The following is a 17,170-nucleotide window of genomic DNA, read 5'->3' on the forward strand; positions in this document are numbered from 1 at the left end:
AAATATATTAAATGTTCTTGTATCACTTTAAAAATCGGCAAAACTTACAATTATATACGTCTTAATGATACTGCTGATTTTCGTAATGATCGGGCCTCATTTGACCCTCTCCCCCCTATATAAAGTCCCCTTCGGTGAATCACTTGATGGTCAAACACTAATAACACTATAATATTCTGCATAAATAACTAATGTAGACATAAATTCCTCTATCAAAATTTATAACCCCCTGTCCCCATTTAACCGCTATTTTTGAAAATCTGGAATTGTGTGTTTCAAACCCCAAAAATATTTATAAGTTGACTGCTAAGTCAAAGTTCATTATTTTGTGTTAAAATGGCCATAAATTAGGGTTCTTGAAATCGACTTTTGAACATTTAAAATATCGCCTATTTCGTTCAAACGGTCAATCAACTGTCTGTTCTATAGAAATGTTCTTGATAACTGTTCTATACTAGAGATCGATGACTTTAATATTCTAGAGAAAAATCACTTTACTCTTATAGAGAATAATGACTTTACTCTTTTAGAGTAATATAATCGATAATTGTACCATTTTATAGCAATGTTATCGATAACTTTAATATTCTATAGAAAAGTCAGCTATAACTTTATTATTCTAAAGAAAAGTTATAGAGAGTAAAGTGGGAAAAATCGATGATAGTGGAATAGAAGTTGAAATTGTCGAAAAGTCTATATAAAAAACTAATTGAAACCCTGTTTTTTTTTTGCTACGAATAGCAACCGTTATTATTACAAACATATGTATATGGAAAGTCGAAAAGCCGTTCATTATACCCTACTATAGTGGGGAGGGACTATACGTTTGTGCTGATGTTTGTAACACCCAAAAATATTAGTCCTACATCCACCCTAAAGTATACCAATCAGAATCACTTTCTGAGTCGATTAAGCTATGTCCGTCTGTCGGCCCGTCCGCTACATGTCGCAATTTTCAATAAAATTTGATGAATTTTGGCACATACTCTTCTTTTGACCCAAGGACCCATTGAAAATGGTTGAAATCGGACCATTATTTCGAAAGATCAGCATATAATCATACATACATTTAAAATGATTTCAGGCCAATAAACACCGCATCTATTCTTGACGAAGCGCAGATCATTTTCTCAAATCACTGCTTGTGGTCATTATATGGCACATAGAGCCAAACCTGTTGAAAACACATTTCGCACAGATCAATGTCATTCATAATGTCGAACAAAAATTCGATATTCATTGGCCGTTTTGCGAGCAGTGGATTTATTTTTTAAAAAACATGGTCTGCCACAATCATTTAAATGGAGAATTTTTCTAGATGTTGGGGATTGTTTTCACCCCATATGTGGTAATTTTATTTATTAAAAAAGTCAAGCGATAAATAAGCCTCATAATTATGTTATAAAACATAGAGTTAGTTTCTACGTATCGATAGAAACTGACTCGTTGTTCAAGCGTCAGATTATACTATCACAAATGATAAAAAGGTAGGGCAGTATGATAGTTCGTTTGACAGTAACCCCCTTCGCAAGCACTAGTAGGCTTAAACATCCGCATTTTGACTTAACGATCAATATGTTTAATAACGAATGAACAAATCTGCACATTTTTAAAAATTGCCTAAAAAAATTAGAAGATTGTTTAAAGAAAACAAAGGTGATAAAAGTGGGAAAAATACAAAAAATTTCAAAAGTTAAAATACGACTCATCAAAACTGTAAAAGCTCTAATAAATTGAACAAATTAAAAAGTTAATTATTTGTTTAAACTGTAGAGCCCCAATACTAGGGGGAACTGATATTTCCAATACCAAAGATTAATATTGTAATAAATATGAATATTTCGTCAATCTGTTATTGTCAAATTTAAGTTCCGGAAATATTTTTTTATTATTTTGTAGTCTTGAGATTATTAGCATTATGTACATGTTTATTTTTATCTATTAATGTTAGCTTTTTATTTGTATATGTTATAAATATAATTAGCAATTTTTTCTCAAAAATTACAACAAATTCATTCACTTTCACTCTAAATTTCCATTATTTTCATCTAAAACATAAACTCTATTTTAAAATTAAAACATAAAACTCAAATATTTGCAGGCATGTCTAAGAGTTCTTTAAATGTAAATACTTAAATACAAATCATAATAATTTAAATATTAATATATAACGTTATACTATATCATGCGGTAATCTTACTGTTTAATATTTCAAGTTTTACTACTTTGTTTAAAATTTCACAGATTTTCTCTTTAGAAAACTTCTTCTAATAAAACATTTTCTTCAATTCACCTATTACGATCCTAACGACACTCAACTCAGTGACATGCCCTATATATTTATTTGAACAAAACATTGTAGAACAAAATAAATATTTGCTAAATGCAGTGATGTGTGATGAAAAATTCTGTGATCCAGCATTTGAGAAAAAAAAAAAAAAAACAAAAAAATATAAAATAATAAATAAACGAATATATTTAAAACATTAATACAAAAATAAAGACGTAACAAGCATACAACCGAAAATGTTGCAAATAAAATATATATAAAATTTTCATTAATAAATAATAATTAGCTAAATATTTTTTCCTATTAATTTATTTTATTATTATTTTAAATGTTTTTGTAAAATGTAGCTTTTTAGCAAATTTGTATAAAAAACAAACTTAAAAATAAATAATTTGTAGCTTAAACTCTATGTAGGTAAAAAAAAACTTTTGGCACAAAGCTTTTTTTGAAGCCATAAGAAAATTTAGTAAAAAAAATAACTCATTCATTATAAAATTAAAATTACAAATAAAAAAAAATACATTTATAAAATGCTTATTAATGTCTAACAAAAAAAATATGTGTCTTTTACTTTGTGTGCTTAAATTAACTAATTTTAATTAAGTAATTATTGATTAATTAAATAAATTTATTGAAAAATATAAGATCGTCTAATATAAGCAAATAAAATGTAATAAAACTAGGGCCCCTCCCCTGTTATAACAAAGAGAGTATGAAAAACGCGATCTCAGCTTCCAGTCTAATTTATTTGCTTCCTTTAAATGATTGAAATAAAACGATGAACTGTGTATAATTTGGCTAATTTTATAAAAATTAAATAACAAAAAGCAATCTTCCGCAAAATTTAGAACTAAAAAATTATTATTAAAAAAAAAAAAATCAATAAATAAGAAGACTTTTCTACTAAAAATGTCTTCTTATCTACGAATGTGTCAAATAAAAATTCAATCCTTTTTCAAAAAAAAAAAAAAAAAAAAAAACAAAATGCATCATAAAAAAAAAATTATAAAATCTCCAAAAGCAAACAAATCATATTTTGTAAAAATATACATATTTTATACAAAACTAAAAAAAGAAGAAAAATTTAAGATTTAAAATAACAGAAAAAAAAAACTCTTTCACATACACGCCCCAAAAAAAAACACACGTTTAATCAAAAAAAGAAGAAGAAAGAATAATACATTAAAAAGAAATCCAATCATAAGATTTTATTCACATCAAAAAAAAATTATCTATATATTTCATCTATATTTATAAAGCTAAAACAAACAACCAACACTTACTATTTAAACTAATTACATATATAATAAAAATAAAAAAACAAGAACAAAAATTATTAATTTCTATAAATAAATTAATTTTTCATTAACATCAACATCATCATGCCATCAACATTAAAGAATTAATTTAATGTGAAATTTTTTTCCCCCAAATAAAGAAAAATAAAATACATATTTGAATTAATAAAAGAAACACATAAATATATATTAACAAAAAAAAATCTTAACATTTTTTTACACAACAAAAGCAAACAATTTAAAGACTGGTCAACGAGGTGTTCCGCGTATATGCAAAAAACAAACATTTATAAAAAAAAATAACAAAAATGTATAATGTAATTAAATTAATAGACAAACACTAGGAAGTAAAATCTTAACAACTAAGTTAAATTAAGAAAGTTATAAGTTAAAAAAAAAGTAAATTATAACAAAAAAATTTAAATATTTTCCTTAACGGCTGATGAAGGACAACAGTGAAATAATAAAAACCATTTTATTTTCGTGAAAAGTTTGCGGAAATTGCCATTTAAAGCTTTTGAAGAGCTTAACTGAATAAATGATATAAAAATATCTTTAAAGTTTTAAAATATTCCATATAAAAGTAATACTTATATATTAATATTTTTCGAAATAAATTTCAAAAATGTTTAGTAAAGGAAATTATTTGTAAAAATTGGTTCAACAAATTTGTACTCACATTTGATGAAAATTTATTGATTTGCTTTGCACTTTTCAATTGGTTTGTAACATATAGAAATCTTGATCGTAGACCCACTAAAGTGTATATAACTGTGGTAAAAAAGGTAAAAGTACATAAGTTGTTCTTTTGCACTTTTCAGGAGAACGTTTTAATCAATATCAAAATATAGTAAAACATATTTAAAAATTTCGAAACTTTCAAAAGTTCTGATCCGACTTTAATGCAATAATTTAATAATGTAGAGTTATTTATGGGTGATGTAAATATTAAGAAGTCAGAAGCTGGAGTAAACACATATTTCAAATGTCTCGGTTTTCTTAAAAGGTGTCAGTCATACTTCACTCCCTCTGACCTCCTTACTATCTACACCACTTATGGAATACAACTCTCATGTATGTATGTGGTTGATTGGCCAGTGGAACAAACTTTCCCCAGAAATCTTTCCTGTCACTTGCAAGGTGGGTAGTTTAAAATCGAATGTCCACAAACACTACTCCCTCTATCCTCCATCCCATAACCTATTTTCCAAGTTCCAACACAATGCAGTGCATGAGTAGGGGTCATCCCCTGAGTGCTGATCCTAAAAACAAGTAAGGATTCAAAATTGACCGCATCATCCATATCCCCCTTCAGAAATTAACTTTATGTTCCAAAACTTACAAACACAAGTATTGCGATGAAGTTCGATATAAACAAGACAAATGGCATAAGAATTGGTTAATATTGGATCCAGGCCCGAGAGCTTTATTTTTCCATCAAATTTCTCTTATAAATCATAGAGTTCGTTCATTATTACCCCAAGTGACCATGAAAGTCACTCTTCGGAAAATAATCTTGATGTTCACATTAATATCGAAAAATATTAAGATTTTAGCTTTGGATATATTAGACTCGACATAGATTTTAAGTTGTAGAGACAATCAATTTTGTAATACAGAATTTTAACAATTTCACAAAATGATCACCGAGAACAGTTAAGACTTTAAACAGCCAAAGTTAAGTACTTAAGTGTAATCCTTGAGCAGAAATTCAAATGGAGACACCACATAGAGTATAGGATTAACAAGGCAAATCGGTGCTGGGCGATATATAGCAGAACTATAGGCATGAAATGGGGTCTTAGTCCTACCATGAAAAATTGGCTTTATAAAAGTGTAATTAGACAAATCCTAGCTTATGCTTCAATAATCTGGTGGACTGCTTTGAACAAAAAGTGTAATATCAAACTACTACAGGGAGTAATACAGGTGTAAAGCTTGACCGGAAATTAAAATGGAGACACCACATAGAGTATAGGATCAACAAGGCAAATCGGTGCTGGGCGATATGTAGGAGAACTATAGACATGAAATGGGGTCTTAGTCCTACTATGACAAATTTTCTGTATAAAGGTGTAATTAGACCAAGTCTAGCTTATGCTTCAATAATCTGGTGGACTGCTTTGGACAAAAAGACGGTTGGTGAAGCTACAAAGACCCTATGGGGTAACCTTGATAAGACCAAGATGAGAAATCTTCTCAAAATGAGCAAGTCTGAAGTTAGTTTGATGGTACGTATTCTGAGTGGACACACAAGATTACAAGCACATCAATATAAAATTGGACGTGCGGATTCAGACGAATGTAGAGAGGACAGTGAAACTCGGGAGCACTTTCCTTACCACTGTCAGGCATTCGTCGAAGTTAGATCCTGTTAGTTAGATCTTGGAAGTGATGTTATTCCGGAAGTAACATTCCTGATTAACATTGATTGGAAAATTTTTAGGAATTACGTGCAGGATAGTGAGTTTCCGAACATTGAAAAATAATACATTCGGTGAAATATTTTTTTCATGAAAAGAGCACACAACAGGCCCGATAGAGGCCTAGGTGCATTTGGTTTGATGTACTCCTATCAACTTAACCTAAAAATGTTGATTGATATCATTAGAAATTTTTAAAATTACATGATATTAAAATTAAAAAAAAAACGCCAAATGTTAAGAAATACGGCAAAACTCACATTTATCACGACATCAATACATCTGGCAGCCTTATCCCAGTGTAGCCATAACAGCTTCAATATGGAAACTTTATTTCAGCACTTGCAAATTAATATCTGAAATCAAAGCATACTTTGAGGCAGAACTTTTAATTTAAATTTATTTCACTGTTGTATTAAACCAGCAAACAAGAAAAGAAATTAAAATAAAACAACTATGTAGTAAATATTTTTATTTAGTTATTGCCGATAAGAGAACAAAAACAAATATTGTTAAAATAAAAATCCAATGAATAGTAATTTCGGTTTTTATATACATACATATGTATTTTTGTTTAAATTATTTCTATAGCGTGAGATATACAGAAATGGAAACTAAGAATTTACAGTAGAGAAAATATTTAACAAATAAAAATACAACAAAAATGATAAATGAAAATCTATATACTAAAAGAAGAAATTTATGTAAAAGTTAAAAAAACAAAAGCAACAACAATAAAATACAGAGAAAGATTTAAACAATTTAAAACGAAAAATATTTATATCTACAATATAGAAAATATTTTTTGTAAGACAAAATAATAACAAAAATGGAAAAAGAAAACAAATATATATTTAAATATTTATTATTAATTATAAGAAAAAATTAAATTAAGCAAAAAAATATAAAAACAAATTCTTTTTTATTTATACTTTAAAGCAAGACAAAAACAAAAAAATTAAAAAAAAACATATTAGATTTTATTAAAATAGTTGCCATAAGTTAGTTTTATTTTAAATAATAAATATATTACCTAAATATTAATTAATGTTTAATGTATAAAAAAAGAAATATAAATTTAGCTTAATTGGTAATGTAAAAAATAATTATTATAAATAAATTAAAAAATATTTAAAAACTTTCAGTAAATAAAATGCTAAGCATAGATTTATATAATGGTATAAAATTGTAATATAGAAGAAAAAAGAAAATTTAAAAAATATATATTTTTACGCACAAAAACGTTTAAAACTTTATATAAGAATAAAATATATATTTATGTTTAATTAATTTTTTTATTATAATAATTTGTAGTAAATTTTAGTTGGCAATTTATGTTTCTTATTAGTAATTTATTTATTTAATTTTTTAATTTTAGTACTAGAAATAATCATTACATTTTCATGCCCTCCACCTTTAAGAAACTTTTAGTTTCCGGTTCGTCTGTTACAACTCATCTAAATATTGATCACAGACCCAACAAAATATACTTATATTTTCAGGGTTTTTAAATTCTGAGACGATCTTAAAGATTTTGTTATTTCGTTGACAACTTTTCGAAATATTGTTCGCAGATCCAATGAAGTATATATGTACATAATGTACATTGTATATATATTCTATATAGTTTTATGGTTCAAAACGATCCAGCCATTTTCATCCGGCAGTCTATACTTCTATTCTTCTATTATAGAAGAACGATAAGGCCCAGACGGGATAAGCTGGAGTACTAAAGTTTTACACAAATATTCTCTACATGTGGTCCAGTGTGGTTGAACGACATACATATAAGGTTTTTCCTTTGTCGGAGTTAGATTGAGCTTACTCATGACACCTGTTCCTTCTCAATGGGACTACTATGGCAAGAGATTAGATAGCTCGAGTACTTGAGCAAAGTGGCAAAAATTCATTTTTTATAAGTCTTAATGATACTGCTGATTGGTTCTCATTTCACCCTATCCCCTATACTAAGTCCCCTTCAGAAAATGACATGATGGTCAAAATTCACTTACAGACATTAATATCACTATGATATTCTGCATAAATAACTCCCTTTTTTTGTCAACAAATTGTTAAAATATTTCTGAATTTAGGTAAAATTTGTAACATAATCACTGGTGTAGGGTATCATAAGGTCGGTCATGACCGACTATAAATTCTTACTTGTTAGTTTCACATCTAGCTAAGTCCGACCGTCCGCCAGTCTGTCCTTCTGTCTGTGAAATACACGAAGGTCTCAAAAGGTTCCACAATGAATCAAAGCAACAAAAAATTACAGTAATTTCCAGTCGAACCACGTGGTTGCCTCTAATTCGTTTTTTATCGCGAATATACTCTTTGTAAACGAGAGTGAAGACTGTCGTCTCTTTAGTATCTCTTTTGTAAGCAAGTGGACACTAGTTTGATAGAGTAGATACTAGACACCAGTTTGCATTCTTTATATGTAAGTGAGTGGGAAGACAGTCGTCACTTTAGTGTCTCTTTTTTAAACGACTGCGTAGTAATTCGTCACTTTAGTATACCCAAGTAATCTAGAGAGTAGCCAGTAGTTAGAAAGAGTAGAGAGTAAACACTAATTTAGGACTGTCCCCAGAAATGGTTTGTATAGAGAATTTATACTTTAAAGTTAGCAGAACATTGGAAAAACAACATTAAAGTTTAGAACTGACTTAAAAATACCTCCAAAGTGATATAATTTTTTTATACACCAAAAACTATTTACCAAATTTCATGAGGTAAAAAGCAGAATGTCTGATTCTTTTCTAAGAACGTTCCAAGATTTTCGAATTAAGAAAAAAATCGATAGAAAATTATTGTTTTAAGAATACGAAATTACTCAATCTAGCCTTCGGTTCTAATTGAAAGGACCCTAGTTCCATAATAACCAACGTCCAGGGTCGCATAACAAGGTGGAGGGTATACCAACTTCGGCTTAGTCGAAGTAAAGCACTATAACTTGTTTATACTCTGTATGTAAGAATTTTACTTATAAATAAGTAAAATTAAAGTTTTTGAGCGAGATAGCATTAATGGCAAAAAATAATAATAATAATAAAATGTAGTAAAAAACACTAGTATATAAGTTGAAGTAAAAACTAAATATACATTTTAGAAATTTTTCTTTTTCATTTATAAATGTTAGTTTTGTATATGTCCTTAAGGAAAAAAAACAGAAACAAAAGAAACGAATGTTTAAGAAATAAAAAATATTTAAAAAAATCAAAATTTTCGGAACTAAAATTAAGTAAGAAAATAAAAACTGGCCAATGCTAAAGGAAAACAAGAAAAACTAAAATTCCCCTGTTATTTATAAATGTAAAACAAAAACCAAAAAATCCTAAATGGAATTGTATGTATGTAAGTAAAATAAAACGTAATTAAAATGTATAAAAAAGCAAAACTATTAAAAAAAAAACATATAAATATAAATTGTTTAATTAGACTTCATTTATATTAGTTTATTTAACATAAAAAGCAAAATTAAGTTAAAACTTAATTTATGAAAAAAAACATATTTTTTTACTTAACAAAAAAAAAAAACCCAAAATTACTATAATATATATTTAAATTACAATTAAATTAAATTAAACTAAATTAAATTTATTAAATAAAACGTTAGCATTAAATGTATGTATAATTAATTAATTAATATTATTATTATTACAAAACCCAGCTTGTTTTTTAATTTTTAATAAAATAGTTTTTATAATTTGATATTTGATTTTTCGTAAAAATGAAATAAAACAAATATAAATTGTTATTTATTTTAAGCTTTAAATAAATTAAATTTACTTTTTTTTAGAAAAAAAAACTTTTTTAATAATTTAATGTAAACATTTTTGCTTAATTGTTGCTGCTTTTTGTGCATTATTATTAATTATTAAAAAAAAAATATAAATAAAAAAAATATTGAAAAAAAACCAAATAAAAAAAGTAACATTTTCCTTTAATCATAAAACGTGTGAAAAAAAACAAATTATATTAAATAGTAATATTTATATTTTTATTCAAATGTCAAGTATATTACTACAACCGAAAATTAATATAAATTACAAAAGAAAAAAACTCATTTAAACATAAAATATTTAAAAATAAAATGTTTAAATTAAGAAGAAAACATAAAGAAAAAAACAAAATCCTTAAAAAAAATCTCCAGATAATGTACGTAATTTGATATTTTGATGATGGAAATTACTGTGAACAAAAAAAAAAGATATAAGAAAAAAAAACTAATGAAAAAACCCAAAAAATATTATGAAAAATATAGAAAATGCAAAAATTTTTTTATTTCAATAAAAAATGAATAAAATTTAAAATAAACTCAATGTTTTTCTTTAAGTAGTTAAATAAAGAGGTAAGATGATTATTTTAAGTTATAGAAGATATCATGTATTTAAAGTCCATTTTCAAAATTCAATTTTTCAGTTAAAACATAAAAGTCCATTTTCTGGCTAAACGGAAGGCCCTAGGCCAAAAAGGATCTGTGATCATTCTTATTTCCCAACAAAATTCAATTTTTGTGTGAAAACAGAAAAGTCCATTTTTTGGCTAAACGGAAGGCCCTAGGCCAAAAAGGATTAAAATATGTGATCACTCTTATTTCCCAACAAAATTCAATTTTTAAGTGAAAACATAAAAGTCCATTTTCTGGCTAAACGGAAGGCCCTAGGTTAAAAAGGATTAAAATCTGTGATCACTTTTATTTCCCAACAAATTTCAATTTTTGTGTGAAAACATAAAAGTCCATTTTCTGGCTAAACGGAAGGCCCTAGGCCAAAAAGGATTAAAATCTGTGATCATTCTTATTTCCCAAAAAAAATCAAATTTTGTGAAAACATAAAAGTCCATTTTCTGGCTAAACGGAAGGCCCTAGGCAAAAAAGGATTAAAATCTGTGATCACTTTTATTTCCCAACAAAATTCAATTTTTAAGTGAAAATATAAAAGTCCATTTTCTGGCTAAACGGAAGGCCCTAGGCCAAAAAGGATTAAAATCTGTGATCACTTTTATTTCCCAATAAAATTCAATTTTTAAGTGAAAATATAAAAGTCCATTTTCTGGCTAAACGGAAGGCCCTAGGCCAAAAAGGATTAAAATCTGTGATCACTCTTATTTCCCAACAAAATTCAATTTTAAGTGAAAACATAAAAGTCCATTTTCTGGCTAAACGGAAGGCCCTAGGCACAAAAGGATTAAAATCTGTGATCACTCTTATTTCCCAACAAAATTCAATTTTTGAGTGAAAATATAAAAGTCCATTTTCTGGCTAAACGGAAGGCCCTAGGCCAAAAAGGATTAAAATCTGTGATCACTCCTATTGTGATCATTCTTAATTCCCACAAAATTCAATTTTTAAGTGAAAACATAAAAGTCCATTTTCTGGCTAAACGGAAGGCCCTAGGCCAAAAAGGATTAAAGTCTGTGATCACTCTTATTTCCTAACAAAATTAAATTTTTGTGTGAAAACATAAAAGTCCATTTTCTGGCTAAACGGAAGGCCCTAGGCCAAAAAGGATTAAAATCTGTGATCATTCTTATTTCCCAAAAAATCAGTTTTTGTGTGAAAACATAAAAGTCCATTTTCTGGCTAAACGGAAGGCCCTAGGCCAAAAAGGATTAAAATCTGTCATCACTCTTATTTCCCAACAAAATTCAATTTTAAGTGAAAACATAAAAGTCCATTTTTTGGCTAAACAGAAGGCCCTAGGCCAAAAAGGATTAAAATCTGTGATCACTCATATTTCCCAACAAAATTCAATTTTTGAGTGAAAATATAAAAGTCCATTTTCTGGCTAAACGGAAGGCCCTAGGCCAAAAAGGATTAAAATCTGTGATCACTCTTATTTCCCAACAAAATTCAATTTTTGTGTGAAAACATAAAAGTCCATTTTCTGGCTAAACGGAAGGCCCTAGGCCAAAAAGGATTACAATCTGTGATCACTCTTATTTTCCAACAAAATTCAATTTTTGTGTGAAAACATAAAAGTCCATTTTCTGGCTAAACGGAAGGCCCTAGGCCAAAAAAGATTAAAATCTGTGATCACTCATATTTCCCAACAAAATTCAATTTTTAAGTGAAAACATAAAAGTCCATTTTCTGGCTAAACGGAAGGCCCTAGGCAAAAAAGGAATAAAATCTGTGATCATTATTAATTCCCACAAAATTCAATTTTTAAATGAAAACATAAAAGTCCATTTTCTGGCTAAACGGAAGGCCCTAGGCCAAAAAGGATTAAAATCTGTGATCACTCTTATTTCCCAACAAAATTCAATTTTTGAGTGAAAATATAAAAGTATATTTTCTGGCTAAACGGAAGGCCATAGGCCAAAAAGGATTAAAATCTGTGATCATTCTTATTTCCCAACAAAATTCAATTTTTAAGTGAAAACATAAAAGTCTATTTTCTGGCTAAACGGAAGGCCCTAGGCCAAAAAGGATTAAAATCTGTGATCATTCTTATTTCCCAAAAAAATTCAATTTTTGAGTGAAAACAAAAAGTCCATTTTCTGGCTAAACGGTAGGCCCTAGGCCAAAAAGGATTAAAATCTGTGATCACTCTTATTTCCCAACAAAATTCGATTTTTGAGTGAAAACATAAAAGTCCATTTTCTGGCTAAACGGAAGGCCCTAGGCCAAAAAGGATTAAAATCTGTGATCACTCTTATTTCCCAACAAAATTCAAAATGAACGTAAAAGTTCATTTTCTGGCTAAACGGAAGGCCCTAGGCCAAAAAGGATTAAAATCTGTGATCATTCTTATTTCCCAACAAAATTCAATATTTGTGTGAAAACATAAAAGTCCATTTTCTAGCTAAACGGAAGGCCCTAGGCCAAAAAGGATTAAAATCTGTGATCACTCCTATTTTCCAATAAAATTCTGTATTTGAGTGAAAACATAAAAGTCCATTTTCTGGCTGAACGGAAGGCCCTAGGCCAAAAAGGATTAAGATCTGTGATCACTCTTATTTCCCAACAAAATTCAATTTTTGAGTGAAAATATAAAAGTCCATTTTCTGGCTAAACGGAAGGCCCTAGGCCAAAAAGGATTAAAATCTGTGATCACTTTTATTTCCCAACAAAATTCAATTTTTAAGTGAAAACAAAAAGTCCATTTTCTGTCTAAACGGTAGGCCCTAGGCCAAAGAGGATTTAAATCCGCGATCATTCTTATTTCCCAAAAAAATCAGTTTTTGTGTGAAAACGTAAAAGTTCATTTTCTGGCTAAACGGAAGGCCCTAGGCCAAAAAGGATTAAAATCTGTGATCATTCTTATTTCCCAACAAAATTCAATATTTGTGTGAAAACATAAAAGTCCATTTTCTAGCTAAACGGAAGGCCCTAGGCCAAAAAGGATTAAAATCTGTGATCACTCCTATTTTCCAATAAAATTCTGTATTTGAGTGAAAACATAAAAGTCCATTTTCTGGCTGAACGGAAGGCCCTAGGCCAAAAAGGATTAAGATCTGTGATCACTCTTATTTTCCAACAAAATTCAATTTTTGTGTGACGGTCCATTTTCTGGCTAAACGGAAGGCCCTAGGCCAAAAAGGATTAAAATCTGTGATCACTTTTATTTCCCAACAAAATTCAATTTTTAAGTGAAAACAAAAAGTCCATTTTCTGTCTAAACGGTAGGCCCTAGGCCAAAGAGGATTTAAATCCGCGATCATTCTTATTTCCCAAAAAAATCAGTTTTTGTGTGAAAACGTAAAAGTTCATTTTCTGGCTAAACGGAAGGCCCTAGGCCAAAAAGGATTAAGATCTGTGATCACTCTTATTTCCCAACAAAATTCAATTTTTGAGTGAAAATATAAAAGTCCATTTTCTGGCTAAACGGAAGGCCCTAGGCCAAAAAGGATTAAAATCTGTGATCACTCCTATTGTGATCATTCTTAATTCCCACAAAATTCAATTTTTAAGTGAAAACATAAAAGTCCATTTTCTGGCTAAACGGAAGGCCCTAGGCCAAAAATGATTAAAATCTGTGATCACTCTTATTTCCTAACAAAATTCAATTTTTAAGTGAAAACAAAAAGTCCATTTTCTGTCTAAACGGTAGGCCCTAGGCCAAAGAGGATTTAAATCCGCGATCATTCTTATTTCCCAAAAAAATCAGTTTTTGTGTGAAAACGTAAAAGTTCATTTTCTGGCTAAACGGAAGGCCCTAGGCCAAAAAGGATTAAAATCTGTGATCATTCTTATTTCCCAACAAAATTCAATATTTGTGTGAAAACATAAAAGTCCATTTTCTGGCTAAACGGAAGGCCCTAGGCCAAAAAGGATTAAAATCTGTGATCACTCCTATTTTCCAACAAAATTCAATTTTAAGTGAAAACATAAAAGTCCATTTTCTGGCTAAACGGAAGGCCCTAGGCACAAAAGGATTAAAATCTGTGATCACTCTTATTTCCCAACAAAATTCAATTTTTGAGTGAAAATATAAAAGTCCATTTTCTGGCTAAACGGAAGGCCCTAGGCCAAAAAGGATTAAAATCTGTGATCACTCATATTGTGATCATTCTTAATTCCCACAAAATTCAATTTTTAAGTGAAAACATAAAAGTCCATTTTCTGGCTAAACGGAAGGCCCTAGGCCAAAAATGATTAAAATTTGTGATCACTCTTATTTCCTAACAAAATTAAATTTTTGTGTGAAAACATAAAAGTCCATTTTATGGCTAAACGGAAGGCCCTAGGCCAAAAAGGATTAAAATCTGTGATCACTCTTATTTCCCAACAAAATTAAATTTTAAGTGAAAACATAAAAGTCCATTTTCTGGCTAAACGGAAGGCCCTAGGCCAAAAAGGATTAAAATCTGTGATCACGCTTATTTCCCAGCAAAATTCAATATTTGAGTGAAAATATAAAAGTCCATTTTCTGGCTAAACGGAAGGCCCTAGGCCAAAAAGGATTAAAATCTGTGATCACTCATATTTCCCAACAAAATTCAATTTTTGAGTGAAAATATAAAAGTCCATTTTCTGGCTAAACGGAAGACCCTAGGCCAAAAAGGATTAAAATCTGTGATCACTCTTATTTCCCAACAAAATTCAATTTTTGTGTGAAAACATAAAAGTCCATTTTCTGGCTAAACGGAAGGCCCTAGGCCAAAAAGGATTACAATCTGTGATCACTCTTATTTTCCAACAAAATTCAATTTTTGTGTGAAAACATAAAAGTCCATTTTCTGGCTAAACGGAAGGCCCTAGGCCAAAAAAGATTAAAATCTGTGATCACTCATATTTCCCAACAAAATTCAATTTTTAAGTGAAAACATAAAAGTCCATTTTCTGGCTAAACGGAAGGCCCTAGGCCAAAAAGGATTAAAATCTGTGATCACTCTTATTTCCCAACAAAATTCAATTTTTGAGTGCAAATATAAATGTATATTTTCTGGCTAAACGGAAGGCCATAGGCCAAAAAGGATTAAAATCTGTGATCACTCTTATTTCCCAACAAAATTCAGTTACTAAGTGAAAACATAAAAGTCCATTTTCTGGCTAAACGGAAGGCCCTAGGCCAAAAAGGATTAAAATCTGTGATCATTCTTATTTCCCAAAAAAATCAAATTTTGTGAAAACATAAAAGTCCATTTTCTGGCTAAACGGAAGGCCCTAGGCAAAAAAGGATTAAAATCTGTGATCACTTTTATTTCCCAACAAAATTCAATTTTTAAGTGAAAATATAAAAGTCCATTTTCTGGCTAAACGGAAGGCCCTAGGCCGAAAAGGATTAAAATCTGTGATCACTCTTATTTCCCAACAAAATTCAATTTTTGTGTGAAAACATAAAAGTCTATTTTCTGGCTAAACGGAAGGCCCTAGGCCAAAAAGGATTAAAATCTGTGATCATTCTTATTTCCCAACAAAATTCAATATTTGTGTGAAAACATAAAAGTCCATTTTCTGGCTAAACGGAAGGCTCTAGGCCAAAAAGGATTAAAATCTGTGATCACTCCTATTTTCCAATAAAATTCTGTATTTGAGTGAAAACATAAAAGTCCATTTTCTGGCTGAACGGAAGGCCCTAGGCCAAAAAGGATTAAAATCTGTAATCACTCTTATTTCCAAAAAAAAAATTAAATTTTTGAGTGAAAACAATAAGTCCATTTTCTGGCTAAACGGTAGGCCCTAGGCCAAAGAGGATTTAAATCCGCGATCATTCTTATTTCCCAAAAAAATCAGTTTTTGTGTGAAAACATAAAAGTTCATTTTCTGGCTAAACGGAAGGCCCTAGGCCAAAAAGGATTAAAATCTGTGATCATTCTTATTTCCCAACAAAATTCAATATTTGTGTGAAAACATAAAAGTCCATTTTCTGGCTAAACGGAAGGCTCTAGGCCAAAAAGGATTAAAATCTGTGATCACTCCTATTTTCCAATAAAATTCTGTATTTGAGTGAAAACATAAAAGTCCATTTTCTGGCTGAACGGAAGGCCCTAGGCCAAAAAGGATTAAGATCTGTGATCACTCTTATTTCCCAACAAAATTCAATTTTTGAGTGAAAATATAAAAGTCCATTTTCTGGCTAATCGGAAGGCCCTAGGCCAAAAAGGATTAAAATCTGTGATCACTCTTATTTCCCAACAAAATTCAATTTTAAGTGAAAACATAAAAGTCCATTTTCTGGCTAAACGGAAGGCCCTAGGCACAAAAGGATTAAAATCTGTGATCACTCTTATTTCCCAACAAAATTCAATTTTTGAGTGAAAATATAAAAGTCCATTTTCTGGCTAAACGGAAGGCCCTAGGCCAAAAAGGATTAAAATCTGTGATCACTCTTATTTCCCAACAAAATTCAATTTTTAAGTGAAAACATAAAAGTCCATTTTCTGGCTAAACGGAAGGCCCTAGGCAAAAAAGGATTAAAATCTGTGATCATTCTTAATTCCCACAAAATTCAATTTTAAAGTGAAAATATAAAAGTCCATTTTCTGGCTAAACGGAAGGCCCTAGGCAAAAAAGGATTAAAATCTGTGATCATTCTTAATTCCCACAAAGTTCAATTTTTAAGTGAAAACATAAAAGTCCATTTTCTGGCTAAACGGAAGGCCCTAGGCCAAGAAGGATTAAAATCTGTGATCACTCTTATTTCCCAACAAAATTCGATTTTTGAGAGGAAACATAAAAGTGCATTTTCTGGCTAAACCGAAGGCCT

Source organism: Lucilia sericata, unplaced genomic scaffold, assembly GCF_015586225.1.
Source record: "Lucilia sericata isolate MDLA Ls3-8-SP2 unplaced genomic scaffold, ASM1558622v1 Contig000864F_arrow, whole genome shotgun sequence".
Taxonomy (NCBI): Eukaryota; Metazoa; Arthropoda; class Insecta; order Diptera; family Calliphoridae; genus Lucilia; species Lucilia sericata.